At 30.1% G+C, this 20,803-nt stretch overlaps 1 protein-coding gene and 1 long non-coding RNA gene across 2 annotated transcripts in view; one reads left to right on the forward strand and one right to left on the reverse strand.

The window, feature by feature from the left end:
- Positions 1 to 20,803, reverse strand: part of LOC114324501 (connectin-like) — a 1,593,699-nt gene that overhangs the window by 32,815 nt on the left and 1,540,081 nt on the right. The window lies entirely within an intron of this gene.
- LOC126881078 (uncharacterized) lies at positions 3,362 to 4,717 on the forward strand. Its single transcript, XR_007696715.1, has 2 exons — positions 3,362 to 3,761; positions 3,909 to 4,717. It is a non-coding gene; the product is annotated as an uncharacterized LOC126881078 (long non-coding RNA).

Consider the following 20,803-nt stretch of genomic DNA (forward strand, 5'->3'; position numbering starts at 1 on the left):
TACAGAATTAAAATCGGATTATTTAAGGGGCCTCAGCAATGTTTTAAAATTATAAAAAAATTTTTGGCTTATAAACAAATAGCTTTGTTTAATAATAAAAAAATTAATTTGTAGCAATGCAAATAATTAAAACTGGTATGATTTGACTTAAACTTTCAAATGCTGTCAGCAGAATTGCTATTTTATTTTTTAATCAAATGTTGTTCTCATTAAAAATTGTAAATTTTTCGATTTTTTGAATGTTTCACCGCGTTTATCTCGAAAACTATGCATCCTACGAAAAAACTTGTAAGAACGTTTTTTGCTTAGAATTACCCAAGAAATACAAAAAATGATTTATTTTGAGAAAAAGTGATGTTTTGTAATTCTTCAAGTTCTTTGTTTATAACAACCTTATCGACATCCGGACCAACTGGTACCCAAAAAATTCATGTTCTACGGGTCAAAATACATAAAAAAACTTGGGTAAGTCCATCTAAATAAAGGGGCCCGTAGCACCCCCTCCTGGCAACAGCACTAAATTGTTTATAACTTTAAAACATTGCTGGGGCTGCTTAAGTAATCCGATTTCAATTCTGTAAAGTGCATTAAATAGGTGGAGTGCTTCTTTATATGTAAAAAAATTGACAAATCTTTATATATTCTAGTTTTTGTTGTGCAAGATTTAAAAAAATTTTAATTTAAAAAAAAAGTTTAGATTGCAAAATTATTATGCAAAATCTAGTAAGTCAATTTTAATGAAATTTAGTGGACGGTTTTAGCACATTACAAAAATTGTCTAAGCGAATTAGGAAGGTTCCAAGTGTAACCTAAGTGATGGAAAACATTGAATAATGACAGGCTTGTTTTACCCCCTTATTTTATTTTTATTGCTATTTTGCAGCAAGGGTGTTAAATTAAGATATTTTTAACCAAACGTATCTGATAGAAAATTTAATTATCTTTGTTTTATTTTTATACAACTTTGTTCCAAAATGAATCGTTTTAAGGTTATAAGCAAAGAAAGTAGAAACAAAAACGAAATTTTTTGAAGTTTTTAAATATTTTATTTTTCTTATTAATGTTCCGGGCATATTTGAGAAGGAGCATAAGTCTATTATTATTAACGAAGTTATCACCTAACTTTATCCGCAAAAATTCGAATACCACCTCTCACATCCACCTAAAAAAAGATCCTTCCCTATTGTAAATAATCTTAACTTTCAGAGTATTGCATCTTCTGCATAACAGATTATTTTAAATTGTTTTTCTCATGATTAGACTGAACAATTATTAAGAAAAATTTTTAATGAAAAATCCTTTGTAAAAGGTATAAATTTTTTTATTAACATTTTTTTAAGGGCTACATCACAGTGTTAAAAAACAGTTTAATTCCAAGCTGAGCCACCAAAGAAATACCAGGGCGAGAACCCTTTAAATGGTATATATTTATGTTACAATCACATATATATTTGCTTGAAATTCCATTGAATGGATAATATTTATAAAGAAATATGCTCCTTCGGCAAAGTATGACTTTCCCATCACGTGGGTTGTAAAGGTAAAGTAAGTTGATATGTCTCTACATGACGACATTTAGATGGCAACTCTGTCCAAGAAACTATTCTAATGATTGATATTGTATTCTAATGCTTCTGATAAAATAAATAATTTTTGCGTATGGAACTAAAGAGCCGCATTTTTACATCCAAAGTGCCGCATGTGGCTCTCTAGCCGCAGGTTGCCGACCCTATGCTTTAGTGAAATGAGTTATTCATATACATTTTTATTATCTAAATGTTGTCTTATTCAAAAATCGAACATACGTGAAATAGACCAGGGTAGAAAAGTAAATATGAGCGATTTCAGGGTAAAATTCAATACAGGCATTTGAAGGTGCTAAATGGTAAGATGGATATAGTTAATTAAAAACACAGAGGTACTCGTAAATCGACCTCATTTTTTTATAAAAAAAGATCAAAGTCAGAAAATATGGTTTTTTCCTATAGCATTTTTAGTATCATATTTTCAGCAAAAGTTCTTTTACAAAATTGTGTATCATGAAAAAATGATTAATTTGCATTTTTATAAGTTTAAATCCATAAAGAATTAACCGAGATAATTGCAAAAAACCACGTTTTTTGCACTATTTTGTAACTGTTAATAACTTTTACCAAAAAGACCGTAAGGAACTTATTGCACCTTGATCACGAGGCAATTAAGTGCCTTTATTAGTGTACAAAATTTATTTCAAGAAGATATATTTGTTAGTTTACGAGTTATGTTAAATGTTTATCCCAGACATCGAATGTTTAAACAATCATTGTTGCCCTAGGAGTACTTTCAGAGCTTTTTGGCAAAGTGCAATAAGTTCTTAAAGACTCAAAGTACAAAAAAAGTTAAGAAAAGAATATATTTGTTTTTGAAATGTTGTTAAACAAGTCGCTAAAAATGGTGAGTTTTTTCCTTATGAACAATTAGAATATCTTTGTTATTTTTTCAGATAAATAATTATAATTGATTGTATCAAAAAGGTGGTAAAAAAACACAGATTAAAAAAGAAAAACCAACTTTATAGGACCAATAATAGTCAAGTTATACTTTTTTCTTTGAAAAATCACATCTCTATTGTTTATAAATATTAAGAGTTGACATTTTTACAGAATGATAATAAATATCTATATTTTATATTTCAATTGATAAGTACGGATTTTCTTCTATTTAAAACGAGTAATAACCATTTAAAATGAAGTTACATACGCTGAGTGAGCTGGAACCGTGTGGTGGGGAAGATTGTCGGAGTCCAGTTTCGCGAGTCAAGATTTTGCTATAGAAAGTTCAATTTGGAGCGCTTGAAAAATTTTACAACATCTCAGCTTCCAGAGAACGTAAAGCCTTCATTTTTTTTTAATTGGAGTAACTCGATGAAAGAATAGCAACTAGCTAATTTTCATTTACCGGAAAAATCGGAAAATTCTGGAAAATGCACTATTTTATTCAACATGTATTTACAACGTTAACACATATAATTTCATAAATATTGTCATAAAATATTATAAATTTGTGAATAAATTGTGGTTCATTTTATTCGCCTCGATGTCTGTACGGAAAACAACTTGATTTAAAAAAAATTCTTCACAGAAATATACCGGGCCATTAACACTGTAATCTAAAAATAATGTGAATTATACAGGGTGCTTCAAAAAATAGTGGTATATCAAAGATATATTTTTTTTATGGAACACCCTACACCTGATGAAATTTTTATATTGCCCTTAAAAAAGAAGGTAGACTATACCTAAGTACAGGGTGTTTTGATTTATTTCAATTTTTAGAAAAATGTAAAGATTTAGAAAAAAAATAAATATTTACAAATCTAAAGTCCACTTTACATCAACAATAAATTGGACAAGAAATTGACCAAGTTATTCAAGGCCAAATTTGACGTGTAAAACCACACTTTGACATCTAAGTTTGTTCGTTATAAACTTCACGTGAAGAAATTGACGAAAAAGAAAATTGTTCTATTTTTTCATTTTATTTGGCGTGAATTCAGTGTCACCAACCTGTGTCCATTTGGCGGGAAGTGGAAGTAGAGCTTTTTGTTTATTATTATTTGTTGAGGTTGAGTCTTTCATGTTCATGACAACCTAAAAATTTTGATTGGAAAATGCATATAAGATAAGGGGGTGGAAAAATGGAAATTAGTGGCTTTTTTTTGCAGTTCTGTCTGTTAGTTTTGCGTTTTGCTCTGGCTGGGTCTCTTTTGTTTAAACAATTATGTAAGTATTATAAAAACGTTTTCAATTTCTGTATTCTTTAGGAAACGAATTATTTATGCATATTATTACCTGTAAATAGTAGTACCTATTTCTTTTGATTTTTAATTGTAAAAAATAGAAAAATTACCATTCATTTTAATTTTTTAGAATCAGCTGAAAGTGGTCTACAAAAAACCAGGAAGGAAACGTATTATAGCCTTGTTGTGGCTATGAAAGGCAAAAGAAAGATACCTATAAAAAGTGTATTGACTAGTTGGAAGAAACTCCACATTGTCGATGCATAATAAGATATTACTTTATAAACAAATATCAAGACCTAGGAATGGAACCTGGATAATATAGTCATCAAGAAGATAGCAGGAAGTCATGAGCAACAACAACTTCATAAGTATGAGAATATTGAGGAAATCCAGCTCCTCATATCTACTACTGGACAAACTAGAAGATTGAAGAGGACAAAGCCTTTTGAACTAGTTTGAGTGATAGGTGATAGTGAAAAGCAGAGCGTAGTGCTTGTCTGCCTGTGTATGTTAGAATAGTGCACGATCTTGTTAGATTAGATAAGAGAAGCTATGGGGTAAGCTCTTCATTTTAAGGAACAGTAGTAATTTAGGTTAAATTAAAATTGCTCATTGGTCAGTTATGACCAGATTGTAATTCTCTGATGTTTGGCAAAAAGGGCTTAAGTCAGAATTGCACATCAATAATGTTTTGATGATTTCTGGACCATAAAAAAAGTGTTGCAGACTTAAACTGTATGTACCAATAAAAAGAGCCGATTTTTCTGGTCCAGAAATCATCAAAACATTATCGATGTGCAATTCTGACTTAAGCCCTTTTTCCCAAACATCAGAGAATTGCAATGTACAATTCAATACAAATGAATCATCATCGTAGTGATGATTATGGAAAAAAATATATGACAAGATTTTGTGCAATAAAAATGTTTATATTTATCAAGGATGTATTATTTGGTATGGCCACATATACTTCTGGTATATCGTCGGTGATGTGACAATACCTCCTATCTGCTTTTTCATGAATTTTGTAGGAGACGAAAAACCATTTTTAGGGTCATCTCTGTTTTCACATGTAAATTTTGACATGTTTTGTAGTAAATAGATAATTGAATTTACTACAAAACATGTCAAAAAATATCATATGAAAACAGGAGGTGACTGTAAAAAAAGTTTTTAGTCTCTCTTACAAAACGGTTAACAGAGGTGACAGTTAATAGAGAGACAGATAATCAAGGTTCCACTGTATAGTAAAATTTGGACACCCGACACCCCATACAAATTTTATGGGGGTTTTGTTCGTTTAAACCCCCCCAAACTTTTGTGTAAGTTACAATTGAATTATATTGTGGTACTATTAAACACAATGTTTTTAAAACTTTTTTGCCTCTTAGTACTTTTTTGAAGTCAGTTTTTATCGTGATATTTTGAATATTTGTCAAATCCACCACATATTTGTATATGGTTAAGTACGATTGTAGAGACTAATAATATGAAAATTTATTTATGATTTACATTTTTAGGTATATTTTGAACCATTTTAAAAAGAAGCCATATCTTGATAAAAAGAGCTTTATCGAAAAAATAGAAAGAGGTAAAAAAGTTTTAAAAACACAGTGTTTAACTAATGGTACCACAGAAATAATTTAATTGGAACGTACCCAAAAGTTTGGGGGGTTAAAGGGAACAAAAACCCCATAAAATTTTTATGGGGTGCACAAATTTCACTATAATTTTTCTTTAAGATGTTACTGCAATAATATTGCTTCATGTCCATTTTCAATAAAAAATCTTTAATAGTTTTCGATATATTCGAAAAAATCTATTTTTATTTTGTATCTTCAAAGGGCTGTAACTTTTTTTGTGTGCATATTTGTACTAAGGTAAGTTAGGTTCATTCAAATTATTTTTGGTCCCAGAATATGTGATTTAATTTACGACCAATCTTTTCGGGACACCCTGTATAATAAATGGGATTAGCTGGCTTAAAAATTCATAATCTACGTTCTGTAGAAAATATCCAGTTTTTGGGTTCTTTTTAACTAGATCTTAATATCTAACCAAGCATTTTAAGACCTTTTTATTAATTTTTCGATGATATATTCGTGTTTTTAGTTTGTTCAAAATATTCTAGATGATTGTACACTATAATAGATAGCCAACTAAATAAACACAAAAATTTTATTTTTGTTACAGCCTGTATATAAGTTTACCTATATATACAGTGCATTACGCACCACCTTAAAAATTGGGCATTTTTGATGTCTCGAATTTCCTAAACCTGTTGTCCCATCTAAGTGATTTTTTATAATAATATAGCCTGAGGCTATAGGTTACTGCCTTATGCTTGTCATGCACGGGGAGCTATACTGTAATATATATTATATCACATCGCTCTCTATAGTAATGAGTAATGAGTGAGCCTGCACATACGGAACCATTAGTTCCCTGTCTGCAGGCTCACTCATTACTATAGAGAGCGATATGATATAATATACATATATTACAGTATAGCTCCCAGTGCTTGACAAGCTTAAGGATGTAACCTATAGCCTAGGCTATATTATAAAAAAATCACTCAGATGGGACAACAGGTTTAGAAAATTCGAGACATCAAAAATGCCCTATTTTTAAGGTGGTGCGTTAATTTCTTGGAGAAGTGTATTGTAATTTAATGTAAATAATGTAATATCCAATAATTGTAATTTAATATAAGATGTAATATAAGTTCCTTAAAAATTTATTTTTTATTTCCCACCATACATTCTCCACAGGTCTAAATATCGATGCTAGACGTCCACCGGAGGTCCTCTCAGGACGTTAGATGGACGTTCGGCAGCAAGACATTGGACCAAACTGGGACGTCCTATGAAGGTCCAATTGACGTTCACTGAACGTCCCCTCGGACGTTAGGTGGACGTCCATTGGACGTTTGGCAACGTGGCATTTGGACCAAAATAGGACGTCCTGTTAAGGTCCAAAGTACGTCCCTTCGGACCTTAAGTGGACGTCCAACGGGCATTCGGTAGCACGACATTTGGACCAAAATAGGACGTTCCTTGGACGAAAACGGACCTCCCTAAAGTCCGTGAAGGACATCCTTGTGCTATTAGGGATGTATACAGTGCTAGTCAAAAGTCCGTACCCCCCCTCGTATCTTTTGAACGGTTATACCTATAATAGTGAAATTTGGAGGGAGAAAATAAACGGACGTAAGCTTCTTAACTAGTTATGACAGGTGACATAATAGTGACAGATGACGTTACAGAGCCACTGTGACCGAAAATTTTAAATGGGACCTTATGGCAAGTGATACCTCGTTTGAAAGGTATTGAAAATACCTATTCAGTCATACTAATTTTGTTTGAGTTTAAGCTAATTTTGATGAAAAAATGAAATAAATATAAAATTGTAGTTTCGCATTTAATTAATAAAAATTCAAAATTCCGCCTATGATTACTTGTCAAACAGGTTGACGTTGACGTAAAAACTACTAGAGAATTAAAAAACGTCAACTTTTTTGACAAAAAATCCATAGGCGGACATTTGAATTTTTATTAATTAAATTCGAAGCTACAATATTATATTTATTTAATTTATTCACCAAAATCAAAATTAACCTAAACCCAAAAAAATTAGTATAACTGAATAGATATTTTAAATACCTTTCAAACGAGGTATCACTTGCCGTAAGGTCCTATTTAAAATTATCGGTCACAGTGGCTCTGTAACGTCATCTGTCACTATTACGTCACCTGTCATAACTAGTTAAGAAGCTTACGTCCGTTTATTTCCTCCCTCCAAATTTCACAATTATAGGTATAACCGTTCAAAAGATACGAGGGGGGGTACGGACTTTTGACTAGCACTGTATAGTCTCTTTATTCTATTATATTCTACTCTATTTCAAACCTATTCTATATAAGTATCTACACATTACACCTATTATCATCATCATCATTCTCTTTGCCTTATCCCTATGCAGTGTCGGCTTCCCTAATTGCATTTCTCCACACAATTCTATCTTGAGTCATATCAATGTTAATCCCCTTTACCAACATATCCTGCCTTATCGTCTTCTTTGGTCTTCCTCTCCTACTCCTTCCAGGAATCTGCACTTCAGCTATTCTTCGTATTGGGTGATTAACGTCTCGATGTTGAACATGACCAAACCATCTTAACCTATGCTCTCTCATTTTGGCATCAATTGGTGCCACACCTAGACTTCCCCTAATATACTCATTTCTAATTTTATCCTTCTTTGTCACTCCACTCATCCATCTAAGCATTCTCATTTCCACCACATGCATTCGTTGTTCCGCTTTCTTTTTCACTGCCCAACATTCAGTTCCGTGCATCATAGCCGGTCTTATGGCTGTTTTATAGAATTTTCCCTTCAGCTTCATTGGAATTTTTCTGTCACACAACACACCACTCGCTTCTTTCCACTTCATCCATCCAGCCCTAATTCTACTGCATGCATCTCCATCTATTTCTCCATTACTCTGTAATACCGATAGTAGGTACTTAAAACTATTGCTTTTCACAATCATTTCACCTATTATATTATATTTTACTTTATTCTATACTATATATCTATTCTAATCTATCTATATATTTCATTTAATCTGTTACATTCTACTCTATTCTGTTTTAAATCAAATACTTTATTAGTAAGTATCTACATATATATTACATCTATTCTATTATATTCTACTCTATTCTATTTCAAGTTTATTCTATACTATATATCTATTCTAATCTATCTCTCTATTTTATTAATCTGTTCTATTCTATTCTGTTTCAAATCAAACACTTTACTCAAACAAAGAAACTAACGACATTCAAAAGCTTCTAATAAGAAAATCATTGCATTGGTACTACTGAAAATATTGACATTTTTACAACATTTATTCCAAGTTCCTTCAATTTTTTTGAGGACAAGAAAATTTTGCTTTCAAGAAATTCACGAATTTATTGACGTCAAGTTAATAACGAACAATTATGGATGTCAAATTGTGCTTTGAGAACACGTCAAATTTGGCCTTGAATAACTTGGTCAATTTATTGTTCAATTTATTGTTGATGTAAAGTGCACTTAAGAATCGGTGACAATTTTTTTCTTGAATATTCATAATAGACTATTCAGCATATTTAAACAGATGTTTATTGTAACAAAATTTATAATTACTTAATTGTACATTTTACATTCATAGATTTAAAAATTAATTGAAAACACAAACGTTCTCAAATTAAAAAAAAAAAAATTATGTATAGATTATAATTATTCATCTTCGTTAATTCTACACAGTTTTTGTACAGGTTTATTAATTTCTTCCACATTATCCATAATTTCTTGAAATAAATCAATTGTACCGAGCTTTGCATAAATTGCAAATATGACACTGGCGGAAAAAGATGCTACAAATTTTTGGCAGTTATTAGGGATGACGGAAGTGGAAGTTGAAGAAGATTTGTTTCAAAAAATTAGGGATAATGTTGAAGAAATAAGAAATTAATGAACCTCTACATAAACTGTGCAGAATTAACTAAGATCAATAATTATAATCTGTACACACATTTTTTTTTCAATGTTTTGTTTTCAATTAGTTCTTAAATCTAAAAATGTACTATTAAGTAATTATAAATTTTGTTACAATAAACATCTGTTTAAAAATGCTGAATAGTCTATTATGAAGACCTAAGGAAAAATTTGCCACCGACTCTTAGATTTGTAAATATATTTTTTTTTTTAATTTTATATTTTTTAAAAATTTAAATGAATCAAAATACCCTGTACTTAGATATAGTCTAGCTTATTTTTTAAGGGCAATTTAAAAATTTCTTCAGTTGTAGGATGTTCCATAAAAAATATATCTTTGATATACCACTCTTTTTTGTAGCACCCTGTATAATTCACATTATTTTTAGATTGTAGTATTGATTACCCTGTATATGTCCATGAAGAAATTTTTTTAAATCAAGTCGTTTTCCGCACAGACACTGAGGCGAATAAAATGAATCACCCTGTATATTAATATATATATATATATACATATATATATATATATATATATATATATATATATATATATATATATACTATAATTATATTTTAATATTTATTTACAAATTTATAATATTTTATGAAAATATTTATCAAAATATATTAGTGTTAACATTGTAAATGAATGTTGAATAAAAAAGGGCATTTTCCTGAATTTTCCGATTTTTCCGGTAAATGAAAATCAGCTAGTTGTTATTCTTTCGTCGAGTTACCCAAATTTAAAAAAAAATTAAGGATCTACGTTCCCTGGAAGCTGAGATATTATAAAAATTTTCAAGCGCTCCAAATTGAACTTTATATAGCAAAATCTCGACGCGCGAAACGACTCCGACAATCTTCCCCATCACATGGTCCCAGCTCAGTCAGCGTGAGTAACTTCACTTTAAAGGGTTATGACTCGTTTTAAAGAGAAGATATTCCGTACTTATTAATTGCAATATAAAATATAGATATTTATTATCATTCTGTAAAAATTTCAACTCTTAATATTTATAAACAATCGAGATGTCATTTTTCAAAAAAAAATATATATAACTTGGCTATTATTGGTCCTAAAAAGTTGTTTTTTCTTTTTTATTGTGTGTTTTTTTAACAGCTTTTTGATACAACCAATTATAATTATTTCTCTGAAAAAATATCAAAGATATTCTAATTGTTATAAGGAGAAAACTCACCATTTTTTCATCGACCTGTTCAACGACAATTAAGAAACAAATATATCCTTTTTTTAACTTTCTTAGTAATTTTGGTCTTTAAGAACTCATTGCACTTTGCCAAAAAGCTCTGAAAATACTCCTAGGGCAACAATGACTGTTTAAACATTCGATGTCTGGGATAAACATTTAACATAACTCGTAAACTGACAAACAGATCGTCTTGAAATTTTGTACAGTAATTAAGGTACTTAATTTCCTCATGTTCAAGGTATAATAAGTTCCGTACGACCTATTTGGTGAAAGTTAGTAACATTCACAAAACAGTGCAAAAATCGTGGTTTTTGCAATTATCTCGGTTAATTCTTTATGGATTTTAACTTGTAAGAATTCAACGTAATCGTTTTTTCATGATACACAACTTTCATAAAATAACTTTTGCTGAATATATGATAATAAAAATGCTATAGGCAAAAAACAATATTTTCTGACGTTGGCCTTTGTCGATTTATGAGTACCTCCGTATGTATTTTTAATTAACTATACCCCCCCTACGATTTAGCACCTTCAAATACCTGTATTGATATTTTTCCCGTTTTTATTTTTCGGCACGGGACTAAAAACAGCTTTAGACAATTTTTCTAATTTTAATGATCCATGGAAATAACTAACATGGAAATAAAATATACATTGAAACAGTTTCTTTCAGTTGAAAACCAATTTAATAAAATATAAATTCAAAATCAATTGAAATATACAAACATAAAAAAATTTAATATAACTGCATACACTGCATATTAAAAACACATTTTCAACAAATTCAATATTATAATCGTTTTGTTTTATACAAACATATATTTTTGCAAGTTATTTTAATTAAATACCTCTTTTCCTGAACGAGATATTTTACAGCACAAATAGGTTAATTTTAACATACAATATTATAAAGCTTTGATGTTGATTTCCTTTGCTACACAATCAGAGAATGTACGCTATAAAATAACATCTATTTTGTATTATCCACGATTGTCAAGTACATGTAAAGTAATCTAGCAATAACGCAATGCTGCCAACATGGATTATATTATGTCGAAATCTCGATCTGCCACATTTAATGTAGAATTATTAATACAGTTAGTACGTTCTTTGACGGTAAAATATTGCAAAACCTATACATTTTAAGAATTGCTCAGATTGACATGAAATTTGGCATAGACATAGGTAACATGTCAAAGAAGAAAAGTGATATTGTGCCGATATATTCTTTTGGCCTGGGGGTCAGTTTCACCCCTTCTTGGGGGTGAAAAAATATACGTTTGAAATAAGTCCGGAAATGGATAAACTGACTAATTCTAAATACTTTTCGAGTTATTTGCGAGTAAATAACTGTTGTTCATTTTTCAACAAAAAACGACACGTTATTAGTCTTGTTTGCACGTTTTTTTGCGAATAACTCAAAAAGTAAGCAACTTATCGAGAAAAAACATTCTTTATAAAATACAACCAATAAAAAAGTTAAAAAAAAGGTGTATGTAGAGGTTCCTAGACCCAGTAAAAGGAGAGTTGTAACTAATGAAAAATAGGTTCATACGCGCCAAATCCCAAATCGAATATTTCAACATGAATTGACTAAAAAATGAAGCACTTTTTGGGGAAAACTCGTTACAACTTTTTTAAAACAAAGTGTTTTAAAAAATTTTTTATACTTGTTCTTTTCGAAAGTCTCTGCATTAAAAGAAAGGAAGTTACGCTCAAAATAAAGTGGGACCTTTTGTTTTGACAAAAAAATCGTGCCCCTAATTAGCATTACAAATGAAATTGATCGTTACCAATTCAAAAGTTGCTTTATTCGTGTATGCATTGTTTATATGATCTGTAAGTTTCGTCGGTACAAAGTGCTTATTTTTGAAGGAACTGGAGTGGAAAGGGCTTGAACTAGTCAATAATCACGAGTTTATGGACATTTTGGACAGACATACTGGATTCGGTTTTGATTCAGAGCACACCACGGGCTGTTTTGAAGAGCAAAATTACATCTTTATTTTCAAAAATTATAGGTTTTGCTGACGACACTGCAATGTTTTATAAAGCTAGTAGCTGAATTGTTATCTCTTAAATTTAAATGGATAAATTTAATGAATAAATTGAATAAATTTAAATTATTTTTTGTTTTTGCTTCCCTGATATTAAAATTTATTGTATAGCTTTGTATACAGTTCTGCTTTAGAATTTGCTACAGCACTGTTGCTTCCTTTTTGGCGACCGTATAGTTTTGAAGTTCAGTATCCGACATACTTGCTTGTCATTGACTATAATATAATTTTTCCTTTTCACTGATTTGTTCTTAACCTTTTCTTTTTCATTCGACCACCACCAGGTCTTTTATTCTTAAACTTCAGTGACGTTTAATCCAAGTATTGCAATAGGAGTATATTATATCAAATCATACTGATAATCTTCCTCCAAACTGTATTAGGGCTTCCTTTCATCTTCCAACTGATTGTTGGTCGTTAACCTCTCACTAGAACACAAGTATCTTGTGCAATTTTCGAGCAAGGATGAAATACATTCACATGTGATCTTTAAAATCTTAAGACATCGACTTAATGTCGACTACTTTTTAATATAGAATGTAACAATAATGCAATTTAGAGGTTTTTACACCTATTGAAGTGGCTAGTTACAATTACTTGTACACTGGACGTTTACACTGATGATGGTTAGTTTGACCGAAAACGTTTTGTACTTCCACTCCCTTGTGGATAAATGTTAAGAATTTTAATAAATTCATATGCCTACATACAACAGAAATGTTTACTTCATTCCACGTTGTTATAATCGAAGGTATACATCCAACTACAGGGTTTACCCCTTTTTAAAGTTTTTTCTATTATTATTTCGCTAAATAGACTGTATTTCTTATCTTTTGACATTATCCACTCAGCTTTTTGTCATTTTTTTCGATCATTTGGTTTATTTTAGCTTTTTTTACTTCGATGTCTAGCACAAGCAACTTATGTTGGCTTACTGTCTCTCTTTTAATTTTAGTCCAGAAAGCCACTGCGTATCCGCTAGAAAAAATATTCCGATTCAGATTTTTTGCACAATCTTACACAAAAAGACCCCTTTTAACAAATTTGCATGTTGCCTGGACCAAAAGTGGGTCAAAAATTTTTAAACGTTTTTTTTCTAAAATTATTTTTTTGCATTGAACAAAGTTTTTTTTTATGTTTTTTGTATCATTCCAAACAGAAAAGGTCTTTAGTGACATTTCTCTAAAGTTGATAGTTTTTGACATATAAGCGATTAAAAATTGAAAAATTGCGAAATTGGCCATTTTTAACCCTCAAAAACTATGTAAGAAACTGAAAATTTGAATGTTGCCAAGGTAGGTAGATATTTCTTAAATATCAATTGATGAAATCCCGAAGAGTTTTTTGCAATACAATATCGATACACTTTTGGCATAGTAACGTAAGTCACCAAAAACGTTTTTGTAGAAAAACCACGTTTTTAATTTAACCTGGTTAAGCTTATTTAAATTATACAAAATTTACCAGGGTGTTTTTTGAGGTCTACAGTTTAATAAAGAACAATATTTTCTAAAGTTTTTGTATAGTTTTAGCGGTTAATTGATACTTAATCAAGCATATTCAAATGGGAAATAAGCCACAATTTTACCTAAAAATGATTTTATTAACGTTTAGACGCCCAAGTCGGGTGTCGTTGTCAAAATACAAAATAATACTAAATAAATAAAAATGTTGTTGCTTAGTAAAAAATTCTTCTAATAATTTATTTAATCTGACTCATTTATATCGGCAATTCAGACACGTATTATTCATTTTAAAGTAGACGACTTTAAAATGATATTGCCAATATTGATGAGTTGCGTTCCTGGGACGACTTTACTAAAAGATAGTTCATTCGATTACATGAAATCAATCCCAACTCAAGAATATCCGCCACAAAAAAATCATAGCATTTAATCTGTCTTTAAAAGGACAACCAAATGCAACGGTGGCACTGAAATTCTCGCGTTAGAGATTCCATAGTAAATCACGAGGGAAAACCAGGAAAAACCTCGTGATACTATCCCGACATCGTAAGTATTTGGGTTTACATTTAGTTTACTCTCAAAACTAATACCAAATTCTGACTTTATATTTTAAATTTTAAATAATACTAAAATACTAAATATGTACTAACTCGACATGTTACTGATTTACTAATTGTGGTATTTTCTTTCTTTTGACTTCCTCCTTTAATATGGGTAACCACATCCTACTGCATTCTACCGAGGAATTTGCGACACAATTGGTTTCATTTAGCATAATTAGAGCCGCTTCTTTGATTTTTCTCTTTTTACTATCTGCTTCTTTTAGGACTATACTTGAATCTCTCCACTGAACTCTATGTTCATTATCCCATGCGTGTTGACATCCCATCTGAATTGCCGATATAAATGAGTCAGATTAAATAAATTATTAGAAGAATTTTTTACTAAGCAACAACATTTTTATTTATTTAGTATTATTTTGTATTTTGACAACGACACCCGACTTGGGCGTTGAAACGTTAATAAAATCATTTTTAGGTAAAATTGTGGCTTATTTCCCATTTGAATATACTTGATTATAAAAATGCCACAAGAAAATAGCTTCAGAACAACATTGATACTTAAGTTACTTTACGGGTTCTAAAATCTTGAGTCTTGATAAAAAATGTAACGTAAGCACACACATACGTCACTTTGGCGGGAAATTGTAGCAGTTAAAGTAATTTGGAAAGAATTACAAACAATAGTTTATTATAATAACGTTACAACAATCTGATATTTATTTAAGTGAATTTATATAGCTAGATGAAAAAAAACTAAAGGAAATATTAAATTCTTACTAGTAAATACATAATAAACTAAATACATAATATTTTTTATTAAGTTTTGGAGGCTTCATCATCAGTGTCATCCTCTGCATCAGTCTCTGCTAACTCATCTTGAAGAGAAGACGTACATTTTAATTTAAAATATTCATCATGAAACCTGGCAGGTATGACATTATTTTTGCAGAGTTTTTCCAGATCCCTTTTTTTCAATTCGGATATTGGAAGCAGTTGCTTATAAATTTTTTCAGGTTCACAACCGACCTTTTCTTGTCGCTTTCGACCTTAAAAAAACAAACACTTTAGGATAATCTGCAATTACGTATTCATTTTTTTAATTGTAGTTTATTAACAGTAGTTTAGCTTAAAAATATCTAGGCACTGATCAAGTGTCGGTAAGGCATAAATGGTAAATAAAATTCAGTTCTAAACAAGTGTTCTTAATAAACTTTTTTCTAAAAAATTCGAAAGGGTTCTCTTCTTTTCATCATAACTTGCTTAATTTCGAAGCTAGTAACTTCTTCTGCAGCTCATTTGTTAGGTATTACGAAGTACTTTGACAAGTGCTTTGCAGATTTTATAAAGTGCATCGTTTTCCCGTTATTTAAGCTTGAATGCTTAGATTTGAGTACTCGTCTAAAATAATATACACTCAATTACCCAGAACTCACTTTGAATTAACGTTAGTTTAGTTATTTATGTAAGGGGTGTGTATTCAGTTTTTTATTATCTTCAATTTCGTCAATTATAAGTTTTTTGTAAAAGCTTATAGTTTTTGAGTTATACGTGAAAAACAACTTTAAAACAGGCATTTTTTACGAAAAAAATAAAATCTTTGATATTTATTTAATAACTCAAAATGTATTGATTCATTTTAATAACGTTATATAACAAATTTGGCTTAGAATTTGTCCCTCTATCGACTTATGGTATCATTTTTAATAAAATAATTTCACCCCCGAGAAGGGGTAGCATCCACCCCCAGGGTAAAAGCGCAAGTTTGCATTATGTCACCTTTATTCCTTGAGGTATCCTCTAACTACTCACCAATGTTCATGAAAATCGATGAAGGCTCAACGAAATCGGAGGTAAAAACCTTCAGTGACTGCACTATTCTATGCAAATCAGAATAGAAACATGCAAGCAGTATTTCTTTATTTCTAACCGTTTTCTAGATACAAGAGTTCAAATTGATAATTTTACAATTTTAAGCTTATTTTTTTCACAAACAGTTTATATTTTATATCAAAATTTACAAAGATTTTTTAACAAACAATTCAACCGATTTTTTTTTTTAGGTTATGTCAAAATAATTTGTAATAAATAAACGAAATTAATTATGAAATGGAGCTTTACAGGTTCATAATGTTAGTTAAGGTTTTAGAGTTTTTTGAAATAACTACAAATACATGTTTTTCGTTATAACTTACCTAAAATCAATAATTTAGTCGATTGTAGCACGAATCTGTCACTGTCGTAAGCCAAACACTGACTGCGAAAATCTGACGTAAGTAACAGAATCCGACCGGTACTTACGTTATTATGGCGGTAAACGACGTTTGCTTACGTTATTATTATGGAAATAGTGCTAAAGTTGCGTTTCTTTTGCGGGTACCATTAAAACAATTCTGGACATACGTTTTTAAAATATTTAAAAAAAAAGGTTTAAAGTAATTCTAGGCTTACTACACTTTGGCAGTACCTTCTAAACACTAATAGCGTTAGTTTAATGAAAAAACATGATTTTCGCCAAAAATGTCACTTACGTTACTTTGCCAAAAATGTATCGATATTCAAGACTCCTTTGTTTTTTAATTGTTAATCAAGCGTGCGCGACACTATTTTCCACCGACAGTATGGTGCAAATGAAAGGAATAAATTTGTTATTTCGTAAACCGCCGACTATAAGGAAAAATCCCAAAACAGGTCAATTTTTATTTTTAAGTTATGATATTGTGGCATATATGGTATACTAGTGACGTCATCCCTCTGGGCGTGATGACGTAATCGATGATTTTTTTAAATGAGAATAGGGGTCGTGTGCTAGCTCATTTAAAAGTTTCTTCAATTCTATATTCAGTAATATATACATTTATATGATTATTTATACAGAGTGTCCTTCTACTTCTTTTTTTGTCAAATACTTTAATTTAATAAAAAATTTTTGGCCACCCTGTATAAATAATTATGTAAATGTTTACATTACTGAATAGAGAATTGAAAACCCTTTAAAATGAGCTACCACACGACCCCTAATCTCATTTAAAAAAATCATCGATTACGTCATCACCCCCAGTCGGATGACGTCACTAGTATACCATATATGCCACATTATCATCACTTAAAAATAAAAATTGACCTATTTCGCGTTTTTTCCTTTAAGTAACCGGTTTACGAAATAACGAATTTATTCCTTTCATTTGCATCATACTGTATACACACGCAACGGTGGAAAATAGTGTCACGCACTCATGATTAGAAGTTAAAAAACAAAGGAGTTTTGAACACTGTATTGCAAAAAACTCTTCGGAATTTCATCAATAGATGTTTAAAGAATATCTACCTAACTTGGCAACATTCAAATTTTAAGTTTTTCACATAGTTTTTGAAAGTTAAAAATGGTCGATTTCGCAATTTTTCAATTTTTAATCACTTATATGTCAAAAACTATCAACTTTATAGAAAAGTCACTAAAGACCTTTACTGTTTGGAATGATCCAATAAACCTAAAGAAACTTTGTTCTATGCAAAAAATAATAATTTTAGGAAAAAAACAAAAAAAAACGTTTAAAAAATTTTTGACCCACTTTTGGTTCTGGCAACATGCAAATTTGTTAAAAGGGGTCCTTTTTGAGTAAGATTGTGCAAAAAATCCGAATCGGAATATTTTTCCTAGCGGATGCGCAGTGGCTTTCTGGACTACTTGCAGTCCTTACTTTCATGTAGGTATATTATCTTTTTTTCTTGTCATAAAAACATTCTGGTTATCTATTTGGGAGATTTTGTACACCTTTGTATGTAATATGTTAAGTTTATCTCTTGGAAAATATGTGTCAACAAGCGCCATATCTAATTCTGTTGCTAATTCAAGCATATGATCTCCAGCTTGATATTAAAATATAACGTAGAGGGTTAAAATAATTATATCGTTTAAGCTTTCACCATGTATTTTGTAATTAAATTAGGATTTTACCAAAAGTGTCAGTCTGAAGGGATTTTCCCGTCTTAAATAAAGATATTAAATAGACTAAGGACATTAATAAAAACGGCAACAACGTAAAATCAATACGCCACAACTTGTGTTGGTAATTGATGATAATCCAGGCAAAGTCATTAATGAAAGGTTCTCCAAAAGACAAACACAATTAAATTTGGGAGATTAATAATTATTTTAAGCTTGGCTTTTAAAACAGCAACCAAGAATAATTTTGTTCAACCTAATTTATCTTAATTTTCTATATTAATTGTTGTGCGTAAGGGAGTAAGGGCCAAGTTTTGTAATAAATCTTTGAGTGAAAATTTCTGCCTCTAAAAGGAGTTTAAAGGAACCTGTAATCAAATATATGGGAAGTAATAAGATTTTACAGACATTTCTAATTTACAAGCAATTCTACAGAATTGGTACAGACGCTTGGAATGTAATGCGATAAACTTAAAAAGACAGATAAAGTTTATTTCTCTATTTTCTACGTGTAGGCTGGGCACTTAATCGATATAAGTGATATATACAGGTCCACATATGTCGCAAACTTTAAAACTTATTTTAAAGGTAGCTATTTTATATGATATATTCCTACTTTAGTTTTAAGACAAACAACTAATAAGAAATGTCGGCATTTTAGGCGAGATCGCTAATAGAAAAGTTTTTTTATGAATTTTATCTCTGTTTAATAACTTAAAATAAACAAATATCTTGCTTTTTTGGCGTTCCGTTAGTACCCATGATTCGCTGCCAAACCTCAAAGTCGGGGATCCCAGCCCTATTTTCACCATTTACTACTAAAAAGCTAATTTTTCGTGAGTAAATGAAGTACTTCATTTTGACAAGACACCCGATAGTAGTGCAGTCACTAAAGGTTTTCACCTCCGATTTCGTTGAACCTCCATCGATTTTCATGAAAATTGGTGAGTAATTAGAGGATACCTCAAGGAACAAAGGTGACATGATGCCAACTTGGGCTTTTACCCTGGGGGTGTATGCCACCCCTTCTCGTGTGTGAAAATGATTTTATTAAAAATAATACCATAAGTCGACAGAGGGACAAATTATAAGCAAAATTTTCTATATAAAGTTATTAATATAAATCAATACTTTTTGAGTTATTAAAGATCAAAGATTTTATTTTTTCGTAAAAATATGCATGTTTTAAATCGGTTTTTCACTTATAACTCAAAAACTATAAGCTTTTGCAAAAAAGTTATTATTACTGAAATTGAAGATATTAAAAAACTTAATACAATCCTTACATAAAGAACTAAACTAATGTTAGTTCAAAGTGAGTTATTGGCAATTGAATGTGTATTTTTTTCGACGAGTACTCAAATCTAAGTATTCAAGCTTAAATAACGGGAAAACCATGCAATGTATCAAATATACCTTCTAATCATTTGTCAACGTACTTCGAAATACCTATTAAATGAGCTTCAGAACAAGTTAATAGCGTCAAAAATAAGCAAGTTATGATGAAAATAAAAGAACCCTTTCGAATTTTTTAGGAAAAAGTGAAAAATTAAACATACGCCATTTCCACAAAAATTAAAATTTATAGTAATCCTTACAAAAATTTCTTTATATTAGCATAAGTAATGATTTCAATAATTTTGACCGGTTTGGAATGCATATTATTGAAAAAAAGATATAATTTAAAAAATCATAATTTTTAAAATTATTGTAATTTTCATATTCTTTTGATAATAACTCCAAAAACACTCAATACACGTAAAAAATGATATATAACCAAATTTTAGTTTTTTCTATGCCAAATATTTTACCTGTTTTACTATTTCTATAGGGTAAAAATTAACCGAGATAGAAACGTTTAAATCCTAAATTTTGCTGTGAGAACCTTGCAACCGGGGTCATTTAACCTTTTATTTTTAAATAAGGGGTTTAAAAGATTAAGTTTAACGTGAGGAAATAGCCCTTGAGATTAACTTTCAAATGGTTTTTAGATTAACCTGATATCGTAAAAATGAATGGAGTTATTAAAAAAAAAAACAATTTTTGGAAATGTTTTTAAAAGATAAATTTTGAAAAAAATTTTGGAGCATAAATTTTAACGCTATCAACATGGTCGGGGCTCATTTGATAGATATTTTTAAGTACTTTGACAAATATTTAATAAGTTTATGTTATAAAATGTATCATTTTCCCGTTATTTCAGCTTGAATAACTGGATTTTTTTACTCGCCAAAAAAAAT

The sequence above is a fragment of the Diabrotica virgifera genome, chromosome 3, assembly GCF_917563875.1.
Source record: "Diabrotica virgifera virgifera chromosome 3, PGI_DIABVI_V3a".
In the NCBI taxonomy this organism is placed as follows: domain Eukaryota; kingdom Metazoa; phylum Arthropoda; class Insecta; order Coleoptera; family Chrysomelidae; genus Diabrotica; species Diabrotica virgifera.